This window comes from Podarcis erhardii, assembly GCF_964252035.2.
Source record: "Podarcis erhardii genome assembly, chromosome: 6".
Taxonomy (NCBI): Eukaryota; Metazoa; Chordata; class Lepidosauria; order Squamata; family Lacertidae; genus Podarcis; species Podarcis erhardii.
In genome coordinates this window covers 68,337,051-68,359,598 of record NC_138510.1, presented here as the reverse complement: position 1 = coordinate 68,359,598, position 22,548 = coordinate 68,337,051, and the positions used below count along the sequence as shown (strand labels likewise).

The following is a 22,548-nucleotide window of genomic DNA, read 5'->3' as shown; positions in this document are numbered from 1 at the left end:
AGTAGTAGCAGTCATTTATCCTCTTATTAGTAGTAGTATCACTAGTCTAGGCACTATATGGTATACTCCATTTTCTTCTACCTTGGTCTTCAACAAAAAAACCTCATAGATTACACTGAATTATTGACTACTTCAAGGTGAGAAAAAATGAAGCTTCTATCCCAAAACAACTAATAGCTGCTATTGGTAATAGTCATAATATTATCCAAGGAATAGACTACACTGCATTTTAATAAATCTTTATTCGTTTTTTAAATACATTTCATTTGTATTCTGTAATCTAGCCACAGATGTTGAAGCACTCACTGGGTGTTTCTTGCCTGAGTTTTGACTGGTATATTGTTCCAGGTAATTCTGTTCAAAGGAAAATACAAACACATATTAGAAAACCAACAAGTGACAACAAGAACACAATTTTAACGACCCTAACATATAAAATGAGGAGCGTAATCACTTTGGGCTGTAAATAAACACAGATGCAGATTAGGTAATGGAATAATAAAGTCACCGTGTTCAATATACCTCCTATTTAATTCAGTTGCAAAACTTGTCATTGATTTTAATGTAGTTGGATTGCATCCATAATTTGCAGACTTATGTTTTAACTAGCCTGACATTTGAAGATTTTCTTGTTCACTGGTGTTCTAAAATTAGTATGCCTGAAATGAACCTTAAGAACTGCTTTTTTTCTTCTTCTCCTTTAGAGTAATAATTATACTCTGTCACTTTCTGTCTTTGCACATTTTAAGCTACACGTAGCTTTCTACGTTGACACCACATCTTACCTTTGTCTTCAGCCTTTGAAATTCCAGCAATCTTATTGCCAGTTTGGATTTCAATTAACATTGTTAAACTGGAACCAAAAATAGCTTATGGCATGTTATTCTTTTCCACTGGGAAATGAATGACCTCCATTGTCTTTTAAACATGATTTGTAGGACTAAAAACTACCTAGCTTATTTCTCATTCTAGTATAACTCAGAGAGTCTTCTGCAGTTACGAGATACAGAGGAACAGGAAGCGCACTAGCCCATACTTCCTGTCCTTTGCATTTCTTCATACTAACATAAAGAAGGCTGATCGCCGAAGAATTGATGCTTTTGAATTATGGTGCTGGAGGAGACTCTTGAGAGTCCCATGGGCTGCAAGAAGATCAAACCTATCCATTCTTAAGGAAATCAGCCCTGAGTGCTCACTGGAAGGACAGATCCTGAAGGTGAGGCTCCAATACTTTGGCCACCTCATGAGAAGAGAAGACTTACTGGAAAAGACCCAGATGTTGGGAAAGATGGAGGGCACAAGGAGAAGGGAACGACAGAGGACGAGCATGGGTTTGACCAAACTGCGGGAGGCAGTGGAAGACAGGAGTCCCCGGCGTGCTCTGGTCCATGGGGTCACGAAGAGTCGGACATGACTAAATGACTAAACAACAACAACAACATAATGTTGCAACTTCTCCTCTTTTGAGATGTGCAATCTCTTGATGCAAGGACAGAACAGATGTATAAATAAAAGGAAGACCAGGGAACTGGAGGTGTGAGGCACTTGGGCTTCTTGTTTTCCTCTGTGTTCCTTAAAGTCTGAAGGCGAATTGAGGCCATTTTCTTTTAGCAGATTTCACGATTGATAGTGGGCTATAATCATATAGGCATACAGAAGCAAAGAGGAAGCTAACAGAGCTGTTCAGGGCTGGGCATATGGAAACTCCCTCTCATGCAGCTGCTCAGGGGTCAAGATTGCTCTGCCCTGCAATGTGTTATATCTGTGGATTCCTTTGGGTACTTGCATACTTCAATAAATGTAAAATGTAGTAGTCAAACTGCTGACTGGAGAGAGCCAATTTGAACACATTTCATCAGTATTAAAATATTCTCACTGACTTCCTGTGCATTTCTGAGAATTCTTCTTCTTCTTCTTTGGCGATCACTCATAGCCGAGTAAGTTTGTCTTCCATAAACAGTTTTAACAATGAGTCCGCAAGTGACTGTGGAGGCCAATTCTGGAACCACATGTCTTTTCACAGTGGGGACATTGGTTTCCAGGCGGGAGTTGATCACGGTGTGGATTTGCCAAGAGTGCCTTCCTCCTAGCACGTTTCTCCCTTTCGTCCTGAGTTTGAGTGTCTTCAAAGCCCATGACACCTTTGGTAAAGGCTGTTCTCCAGTTGGAGCACTTGCAGGCCAGTGTTTCCCAGTTGTCGGTGTTTATACTACTTTTTTTTTTTTTTTTTAGATTTGCCTTGAGACAGTCTTTAAACCTCTTTTGTTGACCACCAGTATTACGCTTTCCATTTTTAAGTTCGGAATAGAGTAGTTGCTTTGGAAGATGATAATCAGGCATCTGCACAACATGTCCAGTCCAATGAAGTTGATGTTGAAGAATCATTGCTTCAACACTGGTGATCTTTGCTTCTTTGTTTCTGAGAATACTTCACAGTCTTTAATACTGCATATGGTTTTGAGGCCAGGAATAAGAAAAGGATAACTAATTCCCATATATGAAGCTGGTCATTGTGATCTCATTCAGTGGCCCTACTCTGCTTGTCACAGATTCAGAGGATGGTTGCTGCTAGACATATGGGACCTTTTCTTTATTGATGCCCCCAGTGTGGAAAAGAACCCCTAGAGATGTTCAACTCACACCATTTTTAGAAGGTTTTTTATGCCAGAACAAAGCCATTGTTACACAGAGTTGCTGCTGATGCCAGTTTGATTTTGATTAATGTAAGCCATCTTTTAAACTGCGTAAATTAAAAGGCAAGTAGTGTGCACTTGTGTGATTTATTGACCAATTTATCAATCACCTTTTACATGTGCCTCAAAGTGATTTACAAACAAATCATAAAAAACAGTTTTCATAATTAGTTTTCAAAACAGTACAGAAACATCCGTAAAGATATGTTTAAAACCAGTACAAAAGGAACTCCTAATGCAGAGCCCTTTCCATCCAGCTCAAAAAGTTCATTGAAACAAACATATCGGCAGCTGTTTCTGGAAAGTACAATAGTAGGCAATATTTCAGTTTATTTGCTCTCTCTTTTATCATTATTTGTGTAACTTGCTTTGAATATCTACAGTTGAAAAATGAGTGAGAAATACTTCAAAATAAATAGATGGCAATCCCCCTCCACATTTCTTCAGTAGTTCTTGCTTTAGTTTCTAAAGTATGTGCAGAAAGTGAAGGTAATTCATTGAAGGTGGGGGAGCAATGTCAGAACTGAATGCTGTGTTTCAACTTCTGTCAGCTGCTTTTTCAGACTACTGTCCTACTTATTTCCTGTCTCTTGCATTTAGAACTGCTCTTTAAAAATCTACTAGCTTAGATAACACATATCTGAAAAACAGAGGCTGTCATTTGTCAGAAATAAAACCTTAAACACTCAGTGCTGTTCTCTCCCCCCCTTTTTTTTTTACTTTCCATAACTTTCATGAATTTCAAGCCCAGAATTTAGGCCTAGACACTTGTCTGTCTCTTATCATATCTAAATCTATTTGTAAGGTGCTCAGCACTTCATCCAGTGAATGAAGAGATAGCCAGCATTATTTCAGAGAAAGAGAGAGGCATTGTGGGAATGTTAAGGATTATCAAGCCTTCTGAGTGTTTGTCCCTATCTGGAAATTATTTGTTAATGAGTGGAAAGTCCAGCAACATCAATCGAACTGAATGATCTGAGATTTGCTGTATTTATCTCTCAAAAACAATAAGGCAAGTAAAAATGTGTTCAAATGATAAGATTCATAGAGCCATTACCTCACAGAGCAGGAATTTTCTGGAAAATCTCTACAGCTACATGAACAGACTGTATTTGAGTCAGATTTAAAAGGAAACGCAGAAGCCATCCTGTAAATGTAATTATGTCCATAAAGGTCCAAATAGTTTAGGAGGCTATAATACCAAGTTTTCCCCATGAGGATAGGGTTAAAGTCAAGTGAAGTCTGAAGCAAAACTGACTTTGTACTCAGATCAGTTCACAGAAGACAATAATTCAACCTGTCAGTGCACCCCAAGTATATATATTTCAGTTGCTTAGCCTCACTGACAGGTTCTAGTCAGGAGAGATTTAGGATTGCAAATGTTAACCCTGAGTTAGCAGTGCAATGTTCAGGAAGACAGTTTGCGATCATTTATCTGATGGGCATCTCAATTGTACCATTTTTCACAGAACAAAGGGGTCATACAGAATACAGCTGAGGAGCAACTGAGGGGCAACTGAGTCAATTCTATAGCAAACAAGAACAGAAGGGGAAAGTCTCTTGCCAAGCAGATTATATCAGGTTATACTGCAAGTGGATTATATCAGATTTATATTGCAAATGGTTTAGGTTAGAAATGATGGCTGGGGTCAAAAGGCCCTCACAACTAGTTCCACATGCTCAGAAAGGGATCTGGGCTGCCATGTGCCACAAGACAAACCCTTTTGAAATGTAGGAGATTTTCAAAAGCAGTTTTTGTATCATATAAGACAGTGGTTCCAAAACTTGAGCTCTTTGGATGAAAGGCAGAGAATCAATCTATCAAAATTTAATCTCCAATGTACTAGCCCAGATCATACCTCCACACATCCTTTGCAGTTAATGCTTATTACTTCATTGCAAACATATTGAACAGCAAAAATAAAATGCACTTGCCAACGGTGTCTTATTCCTTTAAGGCAGGCATAGGCAAACTCAGCCCTCCAGATGTTTTGGGACTACAACTCCCATGATCCCTAGCTAACAGGACCAGTGGTCAGGGATGATGGGAATTGTAGTCCCAAAACATCTGGAGGGCCGAGTTTGGGGATGCCTGCTTTAAGGGCTCAAAAGAGGAGTCCACCAAAATCTTTCCCATGTTCACTTCACCCTTACCCTCAGAGCTAGCTCTCTTCGGACGTTAGGGAGTGGAGTGTTGAGAAAAGTGCTAAACCAGCTGCAAATTTATCATAAGGCTCCCTGGATGTGGCCATTTTCGTTCTTGGCCCCAATGATGAGTGAGGGCAGGAGAAAGATTTACCTCATCACACTGCACTATGTTGCAGACAATTGAAGTGAGAACGCTACCATAATTCTAGAGACATACAGTATGGGAGGCAGGGGGAAATGGCAGCCACAAGAAAAACAAAAAAAAATGCCAATGCCAGTAGATGGGGATTAAAATATATAATTTCCTTCTTCAGTTGCTCATTTGCTAATATTTAGTTGAGGGAGGGAGAAGTAATTTACACATGGGAATATGATGCCGTAGCTCACATCAATGCATGGAATTATGCGTGTGATATATTTATTTTTGTTATATATTTTTTAAAAAGTTTCATATCCACAACCCACCCACCCCCCGACACCTACCAGGAACCATGTGACTTGAAAGGTTTTGGGAAGTAAAGCATCTGATTAACAGAGACACAAGTCTCTCATTTTCCTGTTTTGAAGAAGTCAAGTCCACAAACCTCCCATGCTCAGAATCTGCGTTTGGGCTGGATGAGCCCCAGGTTCTTGGGGTGCTTATCTGGGTGTTATCTAAATTATGTGAACCTCTGGAGCCTAAAAATTGAAATATTTGGACAAGAACAAATAGACACACTAGTCTTTCAGGCAGGATTTCGGAACACCCACTCCACCTGAGAACTAGAAACGCAGATTCAAATAATGTAGGGATGCCTTTTCAGAGATGTAGAGAGAGATTTCAGGAGGGAAAATTTTCATCTAGGCTTAAATGCCCCATTTTAAAGGAAAAACCTGCTTACATAGCTCCTTACTTAACCAGTAAGACTTAATGGAGCTCTACATTTTTCACCCCATAGCATATCTTTGCCTCGGAGCAAGCAACATAATGATTAACATGACTCATAAAAAGACTTGGAATTTCAGGAAATTAACAGGTGCTTTCCAGCAACAGCCTGACCTTTTATATTTTTCAACAGCTTTAGTGAAATGTCTTCATGGGAAATGTCTTCATAACTACATCTTACATTGGTTTATATGAATGTATACATTGCCCAACACTTTCTGCACTGGACCACCCACTCACACATCAAACTCTCATTCTGCATGCATGAAATCTGGCAATGCTTATAAAATGGAAACTCATAATGTTTTCATAATTAATATTGGCATTCTGTAATTTGAAAAAAAATCAATACCATTTGAGACAAGAAAAAAATGGAATCTTATTGAGAAATTTGATATGTAATTAATTATAGGAATGCATGAAATTCTCCCAATTCAGTCGCCTTCTACTCAGAGACAAAAGAAGAATAAATTAGATGAAAGTAATTAATGGTTCTAATAAATTCTAATAAACACTTTAATCTTATCCAAATGTGGAAAATGAGCATACTTTCATTCGTTTTGCGTAGATGTAATTTATCTTTAAAATACTATTAAATCCTTTGTAAAAATAGAATTCAGCTATTGCACTGGAATTATATTTGTTCTTGATGTCCACATCAGGATATTCAATCACAGTCTATGAATAATCAGATCTCTGTTCCGTATTGGAACTAAGTCTAACTATACATAACTGTAATAGATGCTCATTGGTTTCTCCGTGAGGCTGTGATCTGTCCTCATTAGTACTTTTAAAAAACACAATGCACATTGATGTTTCCATAAGGTGGAAGATTTAAGTATTTATTTATTTGGGAGCTGCCTGGGGCAGTGGCATGAGCTGGAGGGCTCTTTACTAGTCATGACCAGCCTATGACAAGAAACTGAGATAGTGGATGTTGTTGAATGCATCCCAATCTCTGAGCGGCAAGAAGCTTCAGGAGTGGCAGTTTGGTTTTCTTGGAATGAAGGTCAGTGGAGACTGTGGTGTCTTTAAGATATATGGTTTCATTTACACAGAGAGAGATATACAACCTGAACATAAGATGGGAGGGCTCATAGCATTAACAATCCAACGGGTTTTGCTTCTCCATTAAGTTTTCAGGGGGGAAGGGTGCCAAAGGACATAGCCATGCATGCACAGAGCAAGAAGCCTCTTTCTTTATATCTTCCAGTCAGTGCTAAACATGCAGCATAAACGTAAAGGGACCCCTGATCATTAGGTCCAGTTGTGACTGACTCTGGGGTTGCGGCGCTCATCTCACTTTATTGGCCGAGGGAGCCGGCGTACATGTGGCCAGCATGACTAAGCCACTTCTGGTGAACCAGAGCAGCACACAGAAACACCGTTTACCTTCCCACCAGAGCGGTACCTATTTATCTACTTGCACTTTGACATGCTTTCGAGCTGCTAGGTTGGCAGGAGCTGGGACCGAGCAACGGGAGCTCACCCTGTCGCCAGGATTCAAATCACAGACCTTCTGATTGGTAAGCCCTAGGCTCTGTGGTTTAACCCACAGCGCCAGTTCTCCTATTCAGAAAAATACATTGCCTTCAGCCAGATGAAGGAGTGGGGGAAATGTCTATCACTCATCATAGCTCAGTTGTCTCCAAGGCAGCATGGCCAGTTGAGGCCATTATCTTACAAAGAGACTGGTTTGACCAGTTTAGCAGATTCCATCTTGTACAGGCCGCTATTTTGTAGATACACATCTAATCACTACTAATGATTATCTAAGAAAACTCCAATGACACCTTAAGATTAGTAGGGTTCATTTGAATGGTATGGTGTCATTTTTTTCACCTATGAGGGATTTATGGAATTAAGCCTACACTTTCCATAAGCACCAACCCTGTACCTCAGGGTTTTGCACCATGTTGCCACATGGAAGAGCCATGAGAGCATATAGCTACTCCAAGCTGACAGGGAAACGGTCAGTCAGGATTGCACATCTCTGGTAAAACCCTATATATATGCCCCTTCAATTTGCTGGTTAATGTGTGGGTCCAAAGGAGCTGGAGTGGCCAGTGCATATGGTGGTGGTGATATAAGAATGGGCATGGTGCAGCTTAAACCCCCTAATGTATGTGTTTGAGCCTTGTCATATCTCCTCACTACAAAGGCATAGATCTTGTGATAAAAATCTCCTCTACAAAAATCTATAAGGAAAAAAACCCACCCCTCCCATTCCTACACACACACACACACACTGCTGTTTCCCAGTGGAGCTTCAGGATTATTTAGTAAATGTCACCATATGCATGAAAACATTAGGTAGGTAGCCAACACTGGGCATTTGCTGGTTTTGTTTGCAAATGAAACTTTGTTACAATGTGTATTGAGCAAGGATTAATTAACCCTAAATATTCATGTAAATGAGATGAGGTCTAGACATATTGGTACCTGCAGCAGTAAATGCAGATGAAGCTGCATGCATGATGAGAAAAATAAAAATAATCTACCACTTAGCCTTTAAGGAAACCTCAATGTATGCCACTCTGTCTATCTAAAGACAAAGCCGTCTGAAAAGCAAGCGTTAGTTTACACATGGATGTCCTTTATTTTTATGAGATCCATTCATGGTGTTGGAACATTTGGTGATATTGAAGAATACGGGGATTAGAGTTCCTTCTACCAACCCCCATTTCTCCATTAACTCCTTTCCCATATGCTCACATGGGAGAGCAGGGCTTATGATCCATGTGTATTTCCCCCCCATGTAGGACATTGACGGGGCCCAGATACAGAACTCTGGGATTTAAGCAAACAAAAATTGAAGAAATTTTGATCTGCATAAATATGGAAAAGGTCAAAATGTGCAGGGCAACTATTTCCCTTATGGGGCCATAATTCACAACTTCATTTGTGATTGTTCTGAAGGATTTGATGTTCAGTCTAGTATGGTGGCTCTTCATAGAATTGGAAGGGATCCCCAAAGGTCATTTAGTCCAACCCCCTGCAATGCAGGAATATCAAGTAAAGCATCCATGACAGATGGCCATCCAACCTTTGCTTAAAGGAAGGGGATCCCCAAACCTCCTGAGGAAGTCTGTTGTGCTGTTGAATGCTGTTCTTCATTGGCATTCCTCATCTTCTGTCCTTAACTATGTCTCCATGAATTACTTTAGTTGCTGAGAGAATGCTAGTAATATTCAAACTATGGCCACTGCTGCCTGCATGATATGTTCACAATGGGTACAGAAAAAAAATGTTCTTTTCCTGTACTGTTAAGTTTTGATCACACTGAAGGGTAGAACCTCAGGCCAAAGGCACCAGCTTTAGCACTGCAACACAACATGGCACCTAGTCATTGGTAAGGTTTGTTACCTGAAATAGAATGCTCCCACCACTTCACATGCTGGAAAATGGGTGGATTGTTGATTTGGCAGTTTATGTGATGGCGCCATGTAAAAGAGCGAAGTGAAACATACACCTAAATATAAAAATCCCTCGCCTTATAGTTTTAACGTATTATGCTAGGATGCTTTTTCTTTACAGGCTGCAATTCAATGCCCACTTATCTGGAAGTTAGTAGGATCTACACCAGACATGTGTAGAATTGCACTTTCAATCTCTCTTGGCTGCTTTGTCCAGAATAGCCTTCTCCGACCTAGGACCCTCCACATGCTGTTGGACTACAACTCCCATAATCCCTAGCCATTGATTAAACTGGCTGAGGCGGATGGAAGTTGTAGTCTGAAAGTTCTAATGGCATCAGGTCAGGGAAGCCTGGTTTATAATATGCATTCCATTTAGCAACACATCTCTTCCACTAGCTGCCCTCCATTGATGATCCCTCATGCACACAAATAGAAGGAAAGAAGACATGTTGAATGTGTGAAAACACCCTACATTGGGAAGCAAGGTCTTCCATCACTCTGTAAAGGAAGAATGAATGCAAATCTCTTTTCCAATAGGAAGAATGTGCATTCTATTTAGCAAAAATCATATCTGCTGTGGGGGAAAAACTGATTTTTGGAAGAATGGGCAATAAAGGCACCTGCTCTAATCAGCATGTTCAGGCTTTGAATGTGAACTGATAGGCAAGCCTACAGTCTCAGCCTTGCATTCTGTCAAGTCTTCTTCTTTCCAGGAGAACAAAAGGAGCTCTCCTTTCCACCAGGCACTGTCTAATTATGTAAGGAAAAAAGTGATTAACTGATTATGATGAATAAATTAATCTCTGAGGAGTTGTATGAATTCAGACATTTCTAATTAGTATGATTTTCATGGGGCATCTCAAAACATCCTCTGTTCCTATTAGCAATGATTAGCAGAACAATAAGTAATTTTTGGCAGCTCCTTGCAAAATTATTAGAATCAACCTGGGAGACCTAGATTATGGATTCACGAGGATTTGCCGCTGATTGATGATGAGGGAATGACAAGTACCAAAGGCCTCCCCAATGAAGGCACCCATGTCTAATGATCTTAATAAGTAGCAGTGCAACTGGTACATTTGCCATCCTGTCAACTACCCTTCTGCTAAATCCAGTGTCTTCATTCAGTTCAATTCATAGTGCGATGGGTACCATGTATCAGATTAGCAGGATATACTTCTGGCAGTGTTGCAAACAAGTAATTTCTCTGCATAAACCATTCATTTCTAACCTGTTCTTCAGTGCTAGCAAACTTGGATATGAATCATGTATCATGAATCAAATAATGTAGGGGCTTGGAAAAAATTTCCCATCACACTGGACACACACACACACACATACCAGAGCTCCATCACATGTTGTTCTGGAGCAGAGCTCAGCAAGCTTTTTGGGGGGTGGGCTGGTTCACAGCACCACAAATCTCCTGGTGGGCCAGAGTGCATGTGTGCGCATACGGCAGAGGGGCTTCTCTCTCCCCCAGCCCACCCGTCCCCCTGCCCACCTGGGGTGCTGCCGAGAGGCAGAGGCTGCCAGCAGCAGCAGCAGTGGAGGAACGAGCAGCCCAAAAGGGATGCTTTTGGGCTGCTCATTCCTCTGCCGCCGCAGTCGACAGCCTTTGCTACTCGCAAAGGCACAGGAGCCACGCTTGGCAGAGTGGCAGTGGCGGCGGCACAAGTGGCAGTGGAAAATAGCTTGCTCCAATGAGGGGCTGCTGGAAATGTGCTCGGCCGGCTCAGCCCATCCCCCTTCTTACTCTCAAACACGCATAGCCACCGTTCGCCCATTGGCCAGGGCCTCAAACCTTAGCAGGCGTTTGGCCAGCGATTTGCTGCACCAGGAGGAGGGAGGAGAGACATGGTTCTGCTGCAGTGATGGAGGGGGGGAATATTGGCAGGGGGGGGGATGGTGCTTGCTCCACACAAAAAACCCACGGAATCCCCACACCGATCCATGGAACCAGCCATGGGCCAGTTCTGGGAGGCTCATGGGCCGGAACTGGCCCATGGGCCTTAGGTTGCCCGACCTCTGTTCTGGAGGGTCCTTCATCTTTCAGAAGCATCTTTGTAGGATACAGGGGGCTGTAGTAATGAGGGAGCCAACAAGTTCCATTGTGCAAATCAAGTGCTACTTATTTATTTCATAAAATTTATACACCTCTTTGTTGTTAAAAAAAAAAACCCCACGCACCTCAAAGCATTTTACATAAATAAAAAGCAGTTTACCAAAAAAGAAGTTCTGCTCATCTATCCCTGGATCCAAACCAGGGTCATTGGATTATGTAAACAAATGGGTGCTTTAGGTGAGATTTATGCATTGCACGGAGTTGACCCCAACACTATGAGTCTATGAAATATTCCCCATTCCCTAACCTCTTCCTCATGCAAATATTTGCCTTCCGGGATTTGATCCCAAAATTATATTTCTTAACTACAATTTTTGATTCCTGTCCACATCATATTGTTCATGTGTAGAAATCTCTACATACACACACAAAAATTAAAAAGTGATCCATGGAAATAGGGATTGTGTGCATAAAATTATTTGCTGGTGTACTTAGTATTGTTGCATGGTTCCCTACTTTCCCATGAAGGTCCATTTCTGGAAGAAGTCTTTCAGTGTCTGTTTCTTGGTGAAAGCCCAATGTGCTGGCTCTTGCTTGTATGTGGGTCTGTGCACAATCGTGGCACTCAGTTGTGCAGGTGTCCCAGTCATGCACATTCCCTACCTGACAGTAGACCCTTGTGCTTTTACCTCAGACAACCATGATCAACATGGTCAAAGGAAAAGACATAATGTCAGGGTTGAAGCGAAAAGTGTACCCCTGTAGCTCTAGAGTAAACACAGTAACATACTGCATGAGCAGTATACAAGTAGCACCAGATTGTGTGCAATTTATGTTGCTATCAAAGGGTTAAAAGGTAGCAGAAATGCTCTAATCACTGAGCAGCTGGAGGTCATTAGGCTTCCAGGAACATGAGTTTGTATAAATAATCTCCCGTGTGTTTGTTCTCCCCTTCTCCCCTTTTGGGCGTGTTTGCTGATATGTGTGGTTCTTCGCCGGGTTTTTTTGTTTTTGTAAATAAACCTTATCTTTGAGTTCCAAACCGCATGCTCCAAGACTCTTCTTTGAAAAGATACTGCCTCTCCTGCCCTTCTTAAACCGCTGCGCGAAATGCTCTGCTGTAGTGGGACTTGTGACGATGGAAGCGCACTGGGCATTTACATTAAACTAATTAAAGTTTAATGGGACAATTTATATTAATTTGCATTTGTATCCTGTTTCTCTGAGCTTATCACTGATGCTTAAAAAAACAACAACATGCAAAATGCTAGTGACATAGTATCCATTGGGAAGTTCTCCTAAACAAGTGCCATCAAAATAAATGAAAACTATGCAAGACAAAGTACCAAATTTTTATACCCACCTTCCCAAGCTGATTATTTGGAGAAAGAAGTCTAAACTTTTCAGAGGGTCGTGCACAGGTCATTGCATGCAGAATATGTCAATTGCTCATGTATGTTCCACATGTGCAATGGGGAATGAGCACTTATTGCTTCATAGCAGGGTAAGGTAAAGGTAAAGGATCCCTGGACAGTTAAGTCCAGTCAAAGGCAACTATGGGGGCAGCGCTCATCTTGTTTTTCAGGCCGTGACAGCCGGTGTTTGTCATGTGGCCAGCATGACTAAACCGCTTCTAGCTTTTTTATATATAGTTGCAGAAAGTTTTTGGTTTTTTTTGAGAAACTATAAGCATGTTAGGTTAACCCATTTCCTTTAAATGTGAGATGAGAGCAGGAACATTTCCATCAGTGAGCATTGCTCTCAGGAATATAGTGTTCACTATTTAAACTATATTACGCACTTGTAAATTGATGCAATGAAGGTCATGTCACTTTCCTGTTGCGCTATCATGCCAGAATATGCAAAGTTATTCAAGAGGGGTGAAATTGCAATGTCTTCAATGCCAGCAAGGAGTTGCCTTGTCAATGCTATTCTGGACATGACTAAAAAGGAATGGCTGAATTGCATTTTTAGCTAGGTTTATTGAAAATAGACATTTTAATGGATGTTGAACTCTGCAGACCTCAAGACTTTATCTTTCTTTAGCTTTTAAACACCACCCTATAATTCAGCACTATCAGCCGCCACCTCTTTCATTTTATCATCCACAGGTGAATACATTTGTTGAAAACATGATTTTCAGGTGTTTTATGCAAGTTGGAACTGTCAGAAAGCACAAAGGAAGAGGGGAATGTATGACAGTTGTTCAAGGAAAGGGCATTTGTAATAGTGATTTATACCATGCTGCTAAGTAACAAAGGAGACCTACCTAAAGGGCAAATCATGTAGTCACTAGGAAAATGTTTCTGAATTTATGATGTTGTACCTAAGTGGTGTTATCTAAAAGTGGGCTCTTGCTCTTATGTTTATCTCAATGGCATGGCTGTCTTAGCGGCATGGCTGTTTGAACCCATACCTGGGGAAACATGAGAAATCAAGAACCATGTGGAAGGAGAACCCTCTTGGCAGAGTCAGCCAAGTCTTCTGAAGGTTGTGGTCCTGACTGTGTAATCAGACTCCAGAGGGTGAAGCCATGGATTCAGAGTGGGAGAGGCAATTGCCCTCTGCTGATGTACATCCTAGAGTAACAGCAGACCATTGTGCAAGTGCCTCTCTGGCCAGGGAAAGTTGAGTCCATCCAAGAATCCTTAGTGAAACACCACTATCTCCTACTCTGTTGGTGTCAACAGCTTAAGAAAAAGCAGGAGCACTTTGAATGGAGAGACTCCTGTCATGGAAGGTGGAGATTTAGCTCTCATTTAAGGCTGAGGATGATGGTCACTGAAACAGCACCTTACAGAGCTGCTCTAGGTGCTATTGAAGCCTTGTTTCCATACTGCTGGAGCTGTTGCTCAAAACAGATCAGTTGTCACTTGCCGGGGAAGGGGGAGAGAGTTTCCATATGGACTAATAGTCTGGGCTTTTCGCATTAGTTCTGCTGTAGCTCCAAGGCATATTGAAACCCAGCCTAAGGCACGATTTGACAACTCTCATGCAAATACCCAGCTCTGATTAAAATGTGGTAAGTTCTGTTACGAAGCAAATTCTCATAACACTTGCATTTTAAAAAGCCCTCTTAGATGTGTCATAGGACTTCCCTTTCTTGCTCTTTATTAATATTTTGGAAGAGCGTGGTAGGATATTACATCAACTGCTGACTGTCTGATGACACACCAGTGGTTATGCTGTTTGGAGTGGCTTCCTAAGTTGCTAAACTCCAAAAAGGATTTGTATCTGATAAAGGCAATATGTCTGAGCAAGCTAGGATATTATAGTGTTATATGTAATTGGTTTGTATCCCACTTCCTTTCAAGGCACTTTACTATCTGACCCAAAGGACTTGGTGACACTTTCCATTTGGTATATAGAAACCAAGTGAACTGGCAGCTGACACTTTCTTCAACAATGGTGTCAAGAAGGAGTTCTCCACAACACCTGAGAGCAGCAAGGTGTTAAGCACAAGACGGGTCAACATGGTGTTTACAACTCTTGCCATCCAACAGAGGGAAATGGCTGGGTAGGTTGCCAGCAGGATCACTTCAACACCCCCTGCCTGAAGTAGCCATCTTACCCTGCCTTAGGTTTGGGTGAGCCCTGCTTTAATACAACATAAGGCAGTGTATATAGGTGCCCAGATGGAACCTTAAGCTGACCCCAACCCAGACTTGCTGAAAGGTTGGTACATCATGTAAACTACTTAGAAGCCAAATCATCATCATCATCACCACCACCACCCTCAGAACCTGTTCTGGGATGACTCAGAGCCATTCTGAGCTCCTCAGAGGAAGCGTAGAGTGTTATAAAATGAAAACAAACACCTCTGGATTAAGTTACATTTGGTGGAAGTATTTCATTTTTATCTTAAAAAAATTAATGTTAGGTCATTGCTACTTTGTTTGCCCTAGCTAAAGGCATTCATATTTACTGAGATTATGCTGCATAGCCTATTGTATTTTTTAAAAATGATTTACTAACTGCTATAGCAGAACATTTAAGAGGAGAAAACAGGATATGATCCCCCACAGGTAACCATTGATGTGTTTGTCACTTGACACTAATCTAGAGAGAGGCATTACAAAAGGAGAGTTGACAGATGTACATGTGAGAGCCACGGAAGAACCAGGAGACCTCATTGTTATCGGCACTGCATAATACAATGCAGAATGAATTAATTATGATGATTGCTTAAAATGTACCTTTTTGTGTAATAGCACTAATTATCAGCAACCCTTTACAATGAGTGGGTAATCATTTCTAATTCCTCCAGCATTCATTGTGGTAACATTAATCACGATGAGCTCATTTGGTTTTAATGTGAATATAATATGTGATACCACAGGAATTCTATTGTAATCTAACAGTAAATAATGCTCACTTACTGCTTGAATGTTAGCAAGAATTCCTTTGTTAGACGGTGAATGCTGGTTGGTATGCATCCTCCCATAGTGTTTGCTTGTTTGTTCAAACGTTTGTTGGAAACGTTTGACACAGCACAGCCTGCCACTTGTAGCTCGGAGGAGAATTGTGCTTGAGGCCATCTGGAAATTCCATTGCCATTTAGGACCAAGCTGAATGGACAACATTGGCATGCTGGCATTGACTTGGAGAAGTGGCTTTGGGTTCCTTTAAATTAACATGGAATAAAAGGAGCTCTGAAGACATAGCAATTATGACACACTTGTATAGTTATTGTGTTAATTATTATACTGCGGAGTTGCCTTTATGCCTTTATTGGAGAAGGGCCATAGCATCTGCTCTGCTGCATGCAAGAGGTCCAATTCCAAGCATCTACAGTAGGGTTGAGAGAAACCCCCTTCTGAAATCCCAGTGAGCTTCTACCAGTGATTGCAGATAATGCTAAGCTAGGTGGACCAATGGTTTGGCTCAGTATAAGGCAAGTTCTTCTGTTCCTATGAGATTGCCAAGTCAGAATCTGTCCTGACTATGACAACCATATTTACAAGGCAAATGGATTGAATATTTTAAAACTTGTAAAATGGGCAGGTATGGTATGGATGCATTTTCCTTCTAAAGAATCCTGGCCAGGAGCTTCCTTGTATTTAACCTACTAATTAAGATAAAAGAGCTCGCCTTCTCACGACATTCGAAAACCACATTCTCTTTTTACTAATAGGCAACACAGATCACCACACACACATTCACGTTATTAATGTTAAGTCAGAGACAAAGGGTGATCAGGTGCCCTCTCTTAATCTCACCTACAATAATGTAATACTTCTTGCTTTTTTTGCACTGTTTCCCCTTCTCCCATAAAAAGCCTGTTTGTTTTGCCACCCCCAAAAATCCTTACCATGACTAACTGCCTCTTCCATGGAGAATAGAGGTCCCTGCCATGTGTATGAGAGAGAGGAAGGAGAGAATAATAAGCTCCTCCTGTCTTTTCCTTCATCCTTCTTCCCATTGGTCCTCTAGTTGCCTTCCTGTCCCCTCCCTTTTCTCAGTCATCTTCCCATCCTTTTTCCTCAGCTTGTTTTCTTCCATACATCCACCCCTTCTTATTCCCTTCATTCCCATCCCTTCTGTCGCATCTTTTCTTAGTATATTTACTCCTTTTGTGTTTCTCCATCTCTTGCTTTCCCCTCTTCCCACCCCTCTTCTATCCCACTTTTCTCTTTGTGTGCACACTGATTCTCATCTCCCCCCCCCCACTAGCTAATTCAGGTGGGAATAGTCTTTGGTCTCCCGCATCTTGCTGAACTACTTGTTGGGGCTGATAGAAGTTGTGGTTCAGCAATATCTAGATGACCATTCTTGAGCTATGCTATGGCAGTACTTACTCTCATTGCCTCCATATACATGTCTGTTCATAGGACGTGCCTCAAAGGAAGACCCACATACACAAAGGAAGGCCCATGTACACAACCCTCTTCCAAAAAAAGGCTTGGTTTTAATAACATGTTGTCTTTTTGCAGCATGTGCATGCATATTACAAATAGGAGAAGGAAAATGTTCAGAACAGCTTTTGTGAAACCTTACCTACTTCCTCCGATTCATATGGAAGAGATTCTTGTCACCTTTCATATTTGTGGGTCCTTTTTATTCAGAAACAGATCATATTTTCTTGAGGTGTCAGGTGTGAGTTTGCTTGTGTTTAATCTCCTCCTTTAGCTTTCTTACACAGTCTCTTACACAGTTTCCAGCTGTATCAGTAAGCATCAACAAGGAATGTTCAGTTACTGAATTTGGATCACTAGAAGGTTATAAGCACTATCAGCAGAAATACAGCATACTCGATGGAGCAGTCAGGGATCATGGTTATATTGTGGGCTATGTATCTGATAATGTAGTTAGAATTGGCTACTTTCTGGCAAGTTAAGTTTATTTAGAAGAGGTGTGGGGAACCACTGACCCTCCAGATGTCACTGAACTACAACTCCTGCAAGCCTATTCTTGGCAATGCTTCCTAACCAGATCAACACTTTCAGCAACCCCTGAAGAATGACCAAAAGGGAGGCACCATTTGATGCTTAAAAAAAAATGTTCACAGATCAGTGCTATTTTTTTTAATAAGGCAAGTGTTAGTGCTGCAAAGGTTTTCTGTCCGTATCTGACAAGCAAGGATGCATTGTTAGTGTGCGAGTATAATCATTGCCCAGGGGTTCCACCCTATACAAAACCCTTGCTTGCACACTTGCTCATAGATGGCAAGACACTGTTAGCAAGGAAGAGATGGACCAGTGCAGGGTGCATTTTTCACTCATTAAAGTCAATGAGGAAACCCCCAATTGATTCACCAGAATTAGGATTGTGCTATAGCTAAGATTCTTCAATGGCTCTGCTGATACAAGCTTCATTAATTTAATGTTCACATGCTGTGTGAGTCCTGAGGGTGGCCTATAAACATTAAATGGTTTATTTCTAGGCAACTTCTTTTTGGAAATACAATATCCTCAAATATCATTTTAATCTGAACCCTGTGAATTCCATAGTAAGAAAATGCTTGATTTTCAATTGCCTTTGTACTTGGTGCATGCCTTACCTTGGTGCAGTGATTGAATGCCTTCTCTGTTTTGTAAAAAAAAAAATAAAAAAAATTCAACAAATGTAAGTTGCAATATTTGAATTAAAAAATCATTTAGAACACAGGGAATAAAAACAAAACACACACGTACCAACAGTTATATTTTGTTTATCTTTGAGTTTCTTCCTGTCATTCTTGATTCAATTCTGGTTCAACAATATATGAGCTTTGCAACAGGGATTGTGAATGCAAAAGAGTTAACAGTGAATGCTTTTCTTTAGTAAGTGAGTCCATTGTTTCCTATAGATGCTACAAAAACCCAAGCAAACCTTAAGTTCCTAATAGGTTATAGTTACAGCTTGGCATCCATGCATCTAATTGTGCCGCTGATCAGAGTAGAATGAACTCACTGATACTAAGAAATAAGAGAAGCCAAGGCAAAATAAAGTCCTGTGTTCACAAAGGAAACCCCACTCCCATAAATTTCATGAAACCAATTGGCTGAAACACATAGCTTAAATATTTCTCCATCCTCTAAACTTTCAAACCAAGTAATGTCATGATGGTGAGCAGAAGGAGAAACATAACTCTTAGATCAGGGTTGGTCATTATGGTGCCCTCCTAGTGTTTTGTACTACACCCCCTCTCAGCCCCAGACAGCATGGTCAATGTATTAAGAAAAATGGTAGTTGTAGTCCACAAAATCTGGATGCAACCATGTTGGCCATCTGTGAGCTAGATAACTACTTTTTGGTGCTTTGGGGAAAGTCCCATCAAAAGGACAAACTTATTCTGCCAGACTCCTGAGTTTCAAGATGCTTCTGAAAGATAACCATAGAACCTGCCCCAGATGGACTATCTTGTAAGCCACCCTGATAGGATTTATCCCAATAGATGAAATATAAATAATTCTCATAAACAATAATAAAATAAATAAACATTAAGACACTATGCAGTGCACTGTCTTCCATTTCCTCCTTTAGCAGCTGAGGCATATTTTAAAAGGTTGTAGGTCAGCATTGTCCTTTTTTTCTAGAACTAGCATGGTCCTAGCTGTTAAATCAGAGGAACAGAAGCAATTTCATATATTTTTTTTTTAAAAAAAAAGAAACACAAAGAAAAGTTTCAAGAAATGAGCAACAATAGGGGGAATCACTCCGACTATGATCTTCAGATTAAGAATTGAGGGTATTACAAGCATGATCCTATTTTCATTTGCAAAATGTTGGGAGGCATGTTGATATACAAATTACCAAATGGCAGGCAGATATTAATGGCAATTTATTTATCTATTTTATAGGTCTAAACTTTGCAGTGGGTACCAACAACAAAAAGGCACAGATTGTCCATGATATACTGGATTTATTTAAAAGTAAAGCTATGAATGAGTGCTCAATAAATCTTGTTTCTTTTCTGCTTCCCAAATGAAGTTGTTTGGAAAACAGCTGTTTGGGGGGGAGGGCAGCAGGGGAACACATCTTTTGCAGACTGGTCTAATCCATTCCATCAATTTAGCCCCTTGTAAAGTCACACACAATTATTCTGGAAACAAAGCGAGTACTGTGTCAGATTGCAGGCTATGAAATTAAAAGTGGGTTAATGAAAATACAGGCTAGGAAAAGGAAATAAGATTAGAGGTGACATATTGTTTTCAGCCAAGAGGACTTCTCTGGGTTGTAGCTAGGGGAGGGGGGAGGGAAATCTCCAGCTATTCTGCTTTAGCCATCATATCAAGTCTCCATTTGTTGTGGAATTCAGAAATAATTGTGACCTTAGGGCTGCACACTGCAGCATGAATTAGATGTGGGTAGTCATGAGCACTGTTTTCTTGAGCTACCTGCAGCTAGTGTAGCTCCTTGCCCAAAAGGAAGCTTGGAGTTAAACAAATTCTCTTCAGGCACTTTGGCTTTTAAGTAGAATAAAACTCATCCTTCAATTATTATTTTTTAAGGGACCCGGTACTATTATAGCCACCGGTAAATGACTGGTATTAGCACTCCATTATTTGAAACAGAACTGGCCCCAACTTTGCTCGTGTCCATGTATAAATCATACTTTCCTTAATTGTCACAGCCTGCAGCCAAATTAGGACCACAGATTACAAGCGTGTTTGCTGAAGATATGAAGCCCTTGAAGTCTTTCGTGAAGACATGCCATTGAGTGGAGAGTATGAGATAAACGGGAAATATTTAGACATGCCGACAATGGGGAGACTTGACTGATTACTAGGGAAGCACAAATACAGGCATATTTTTGGGACTGTGCCCAAAGAAAGCTTTCAGGAGTAGTATATTAAACTGCTCTCTTCTCTCTCTCTCTCTCTCTCTCTCTCTCTCTCTCTCACACACACACACACACACACGGAGGTACACTAGCACAAAAATCTACTTAAAGCAGCTTTTACCATCCTGCTGCCCTCCAGATGTTTGGGACTGCAACTACCAGCACATGCTTTGTGGCCATACTAATTACTGGTGAATACGTTTGTACACCACAACTGGTGCCCAAGTTACATTTGGTGCAAGAGAAACAAAATTTTGCATCACAGTTCTGAAACTTTATCATATTATTATTTTATTAAGAACATCAGTGGTTGGATCCTAACCAGTGCTTTCCCCCCAAGAAAAATAGGTGCCAGAACTCACCATGAAGTTGTTACATTAAGTCACCGGGCTACTTGAGGCAGCCCTGAATGGATGCCGGTTTGACAACATCACAGCTAAAAATTATGGCAAGCTGTCTCCCTATCCTAGCTTGTTTGAGGGTTGCTCCTGGTTCTGGGGCAGGTCAATTAAATGCACCCTGCATCCCGCATTCTCTTAGATTCAGGTAGATGGCTAGGGCAGCTCATAAAGGCCCTTGCACAAACGTGCGCACATGCAACGGTAAAGGCTTGGCTGGAAAACTTAAAGAACCCCACCATGACACTGGAGACAAATTGAAGAAAAGGAAATATGAATTGGCCCTGCCCTGTATCTTGACCAATGGTGGATAAGAGCAACTAGGAGCTAGATGGAGTGATAGATCTAAAGAAAAAAGAAAAAGTATAGACTCACACACGCTAGCCAGCTTCCATTTTGACTTGAAATATTCATTTTGGTCTTCTCAGAAGTATGTAAAAACAGGAAGCAGGTGGGGGAAATTCTGGCCCACAATGGCGTCCACCTGAGAGGTACCAGAACTGTACTCTGACACGTTCCATCTGAAAACACACACAATTAATCCTATCTAATCTTCTGCTGGTGGAATTGTTCCCTGAGCATAGTTCTGGCCATGGAATACTGCCCCTGGTGGAATGGGGTCTTTCCATGCCCCAACCAATCAGCTCTGGGAGATTGGGGGACCATCTAGAATAGGATGAGAAGCAATGCAGTGGAGGTAAGGGGGAAACTGGCAAAAAATGCCTATCTCCTTTCTGTTGGAGGATCTTCCACTGGATCACAGTTCCTCCATGAATGGAATGAATAGTTCTATTTCCAAGCACCTAGTTAGGAGCCAAGCAATTATGTTTGTTTCATGCTTACTAAACTATCACCGGGAATGTCATAGAATCTTCTACAATTGATTTTTGAAATGTTTCTGCATTTTAAAAATGATCTAACTATTTTATTTATTTAAAGTGTGAGTCTATCCATCCTCAAGATTTTGTGTAGGTAAAAATACCTTGGAAAGAATTTATATCAAATAACAAGTCAGATACATAAAACATAGCAGGTATTTATGCCTCCTACAGCATAACCTTTAGCAACAAGAAACTAGCACATACAAAAGAGATCTTAACAATAATTTCAAAAGATATTCATTCTCGAGCTTTGGAAGGTCTTCCAGAGAAAGATGTGCCAAGTTTATGATGTAGTTATTAAAGACTCTTTTTCTGTGTTGTTCAGAAGTTAGATCAAAGACACTTGATTTCATCTTTTGCAGTAGCTCTAATGTGCCAGTATCTGGATTAGGGCCAGCCTGGATTTTATTACTGTTGAGACTCTCTACAAATTGGACTTGGTCAGGCAGGTATGAAAGGTGCTGGAAGGCTTAACTTTGCATTTTCTTTTCTACTGGAATTGTTTCAATGAGACTTGCTTCACTTTACACTGGCCATCTTTCTGTGTCTTTCATGTTTTCCCAAAGAACACTCTACTGGTGCACAGATGGAAATTTTAAAGACAGTATTCAAGGATGGGCTGAGCAACTAATTTTCTTCCATTTCAGTCTTACTGGCATGTCTCTGTAGCACGTCTTTACTGTAAAAGAAACACTTTTCAGTGCTTTTTAGTGCATTCTCCAGTAAAATAAGTATACTACATGCAACATTCATGTAA

General features: G+C 40.8%; 1 long non-coding RNA gene across 1 annotated transcript; it reads right to left on the bottom strand.

Annotated features, from left to right (window-relative positions):
* Window positions 1–284: 284 nt before the first annotated feature.
* On the bottom strand, window positions 285–18,469 carry LOC309344082. The gene is made up of 3 exons (XR_014157611.1): window positions 18,381–18,469; window positions 15,627–15,870; window positions 285–354 (listed from the first exon to the last, which is right to left on the bottom strand). It is a non-coding gene; the product is annotated as an uncharacterized lncRNA (long non-coding RNA).
* Between the last annotated feature and the right edge of the window lie 4,079 nt (window positions 18,470–22,548).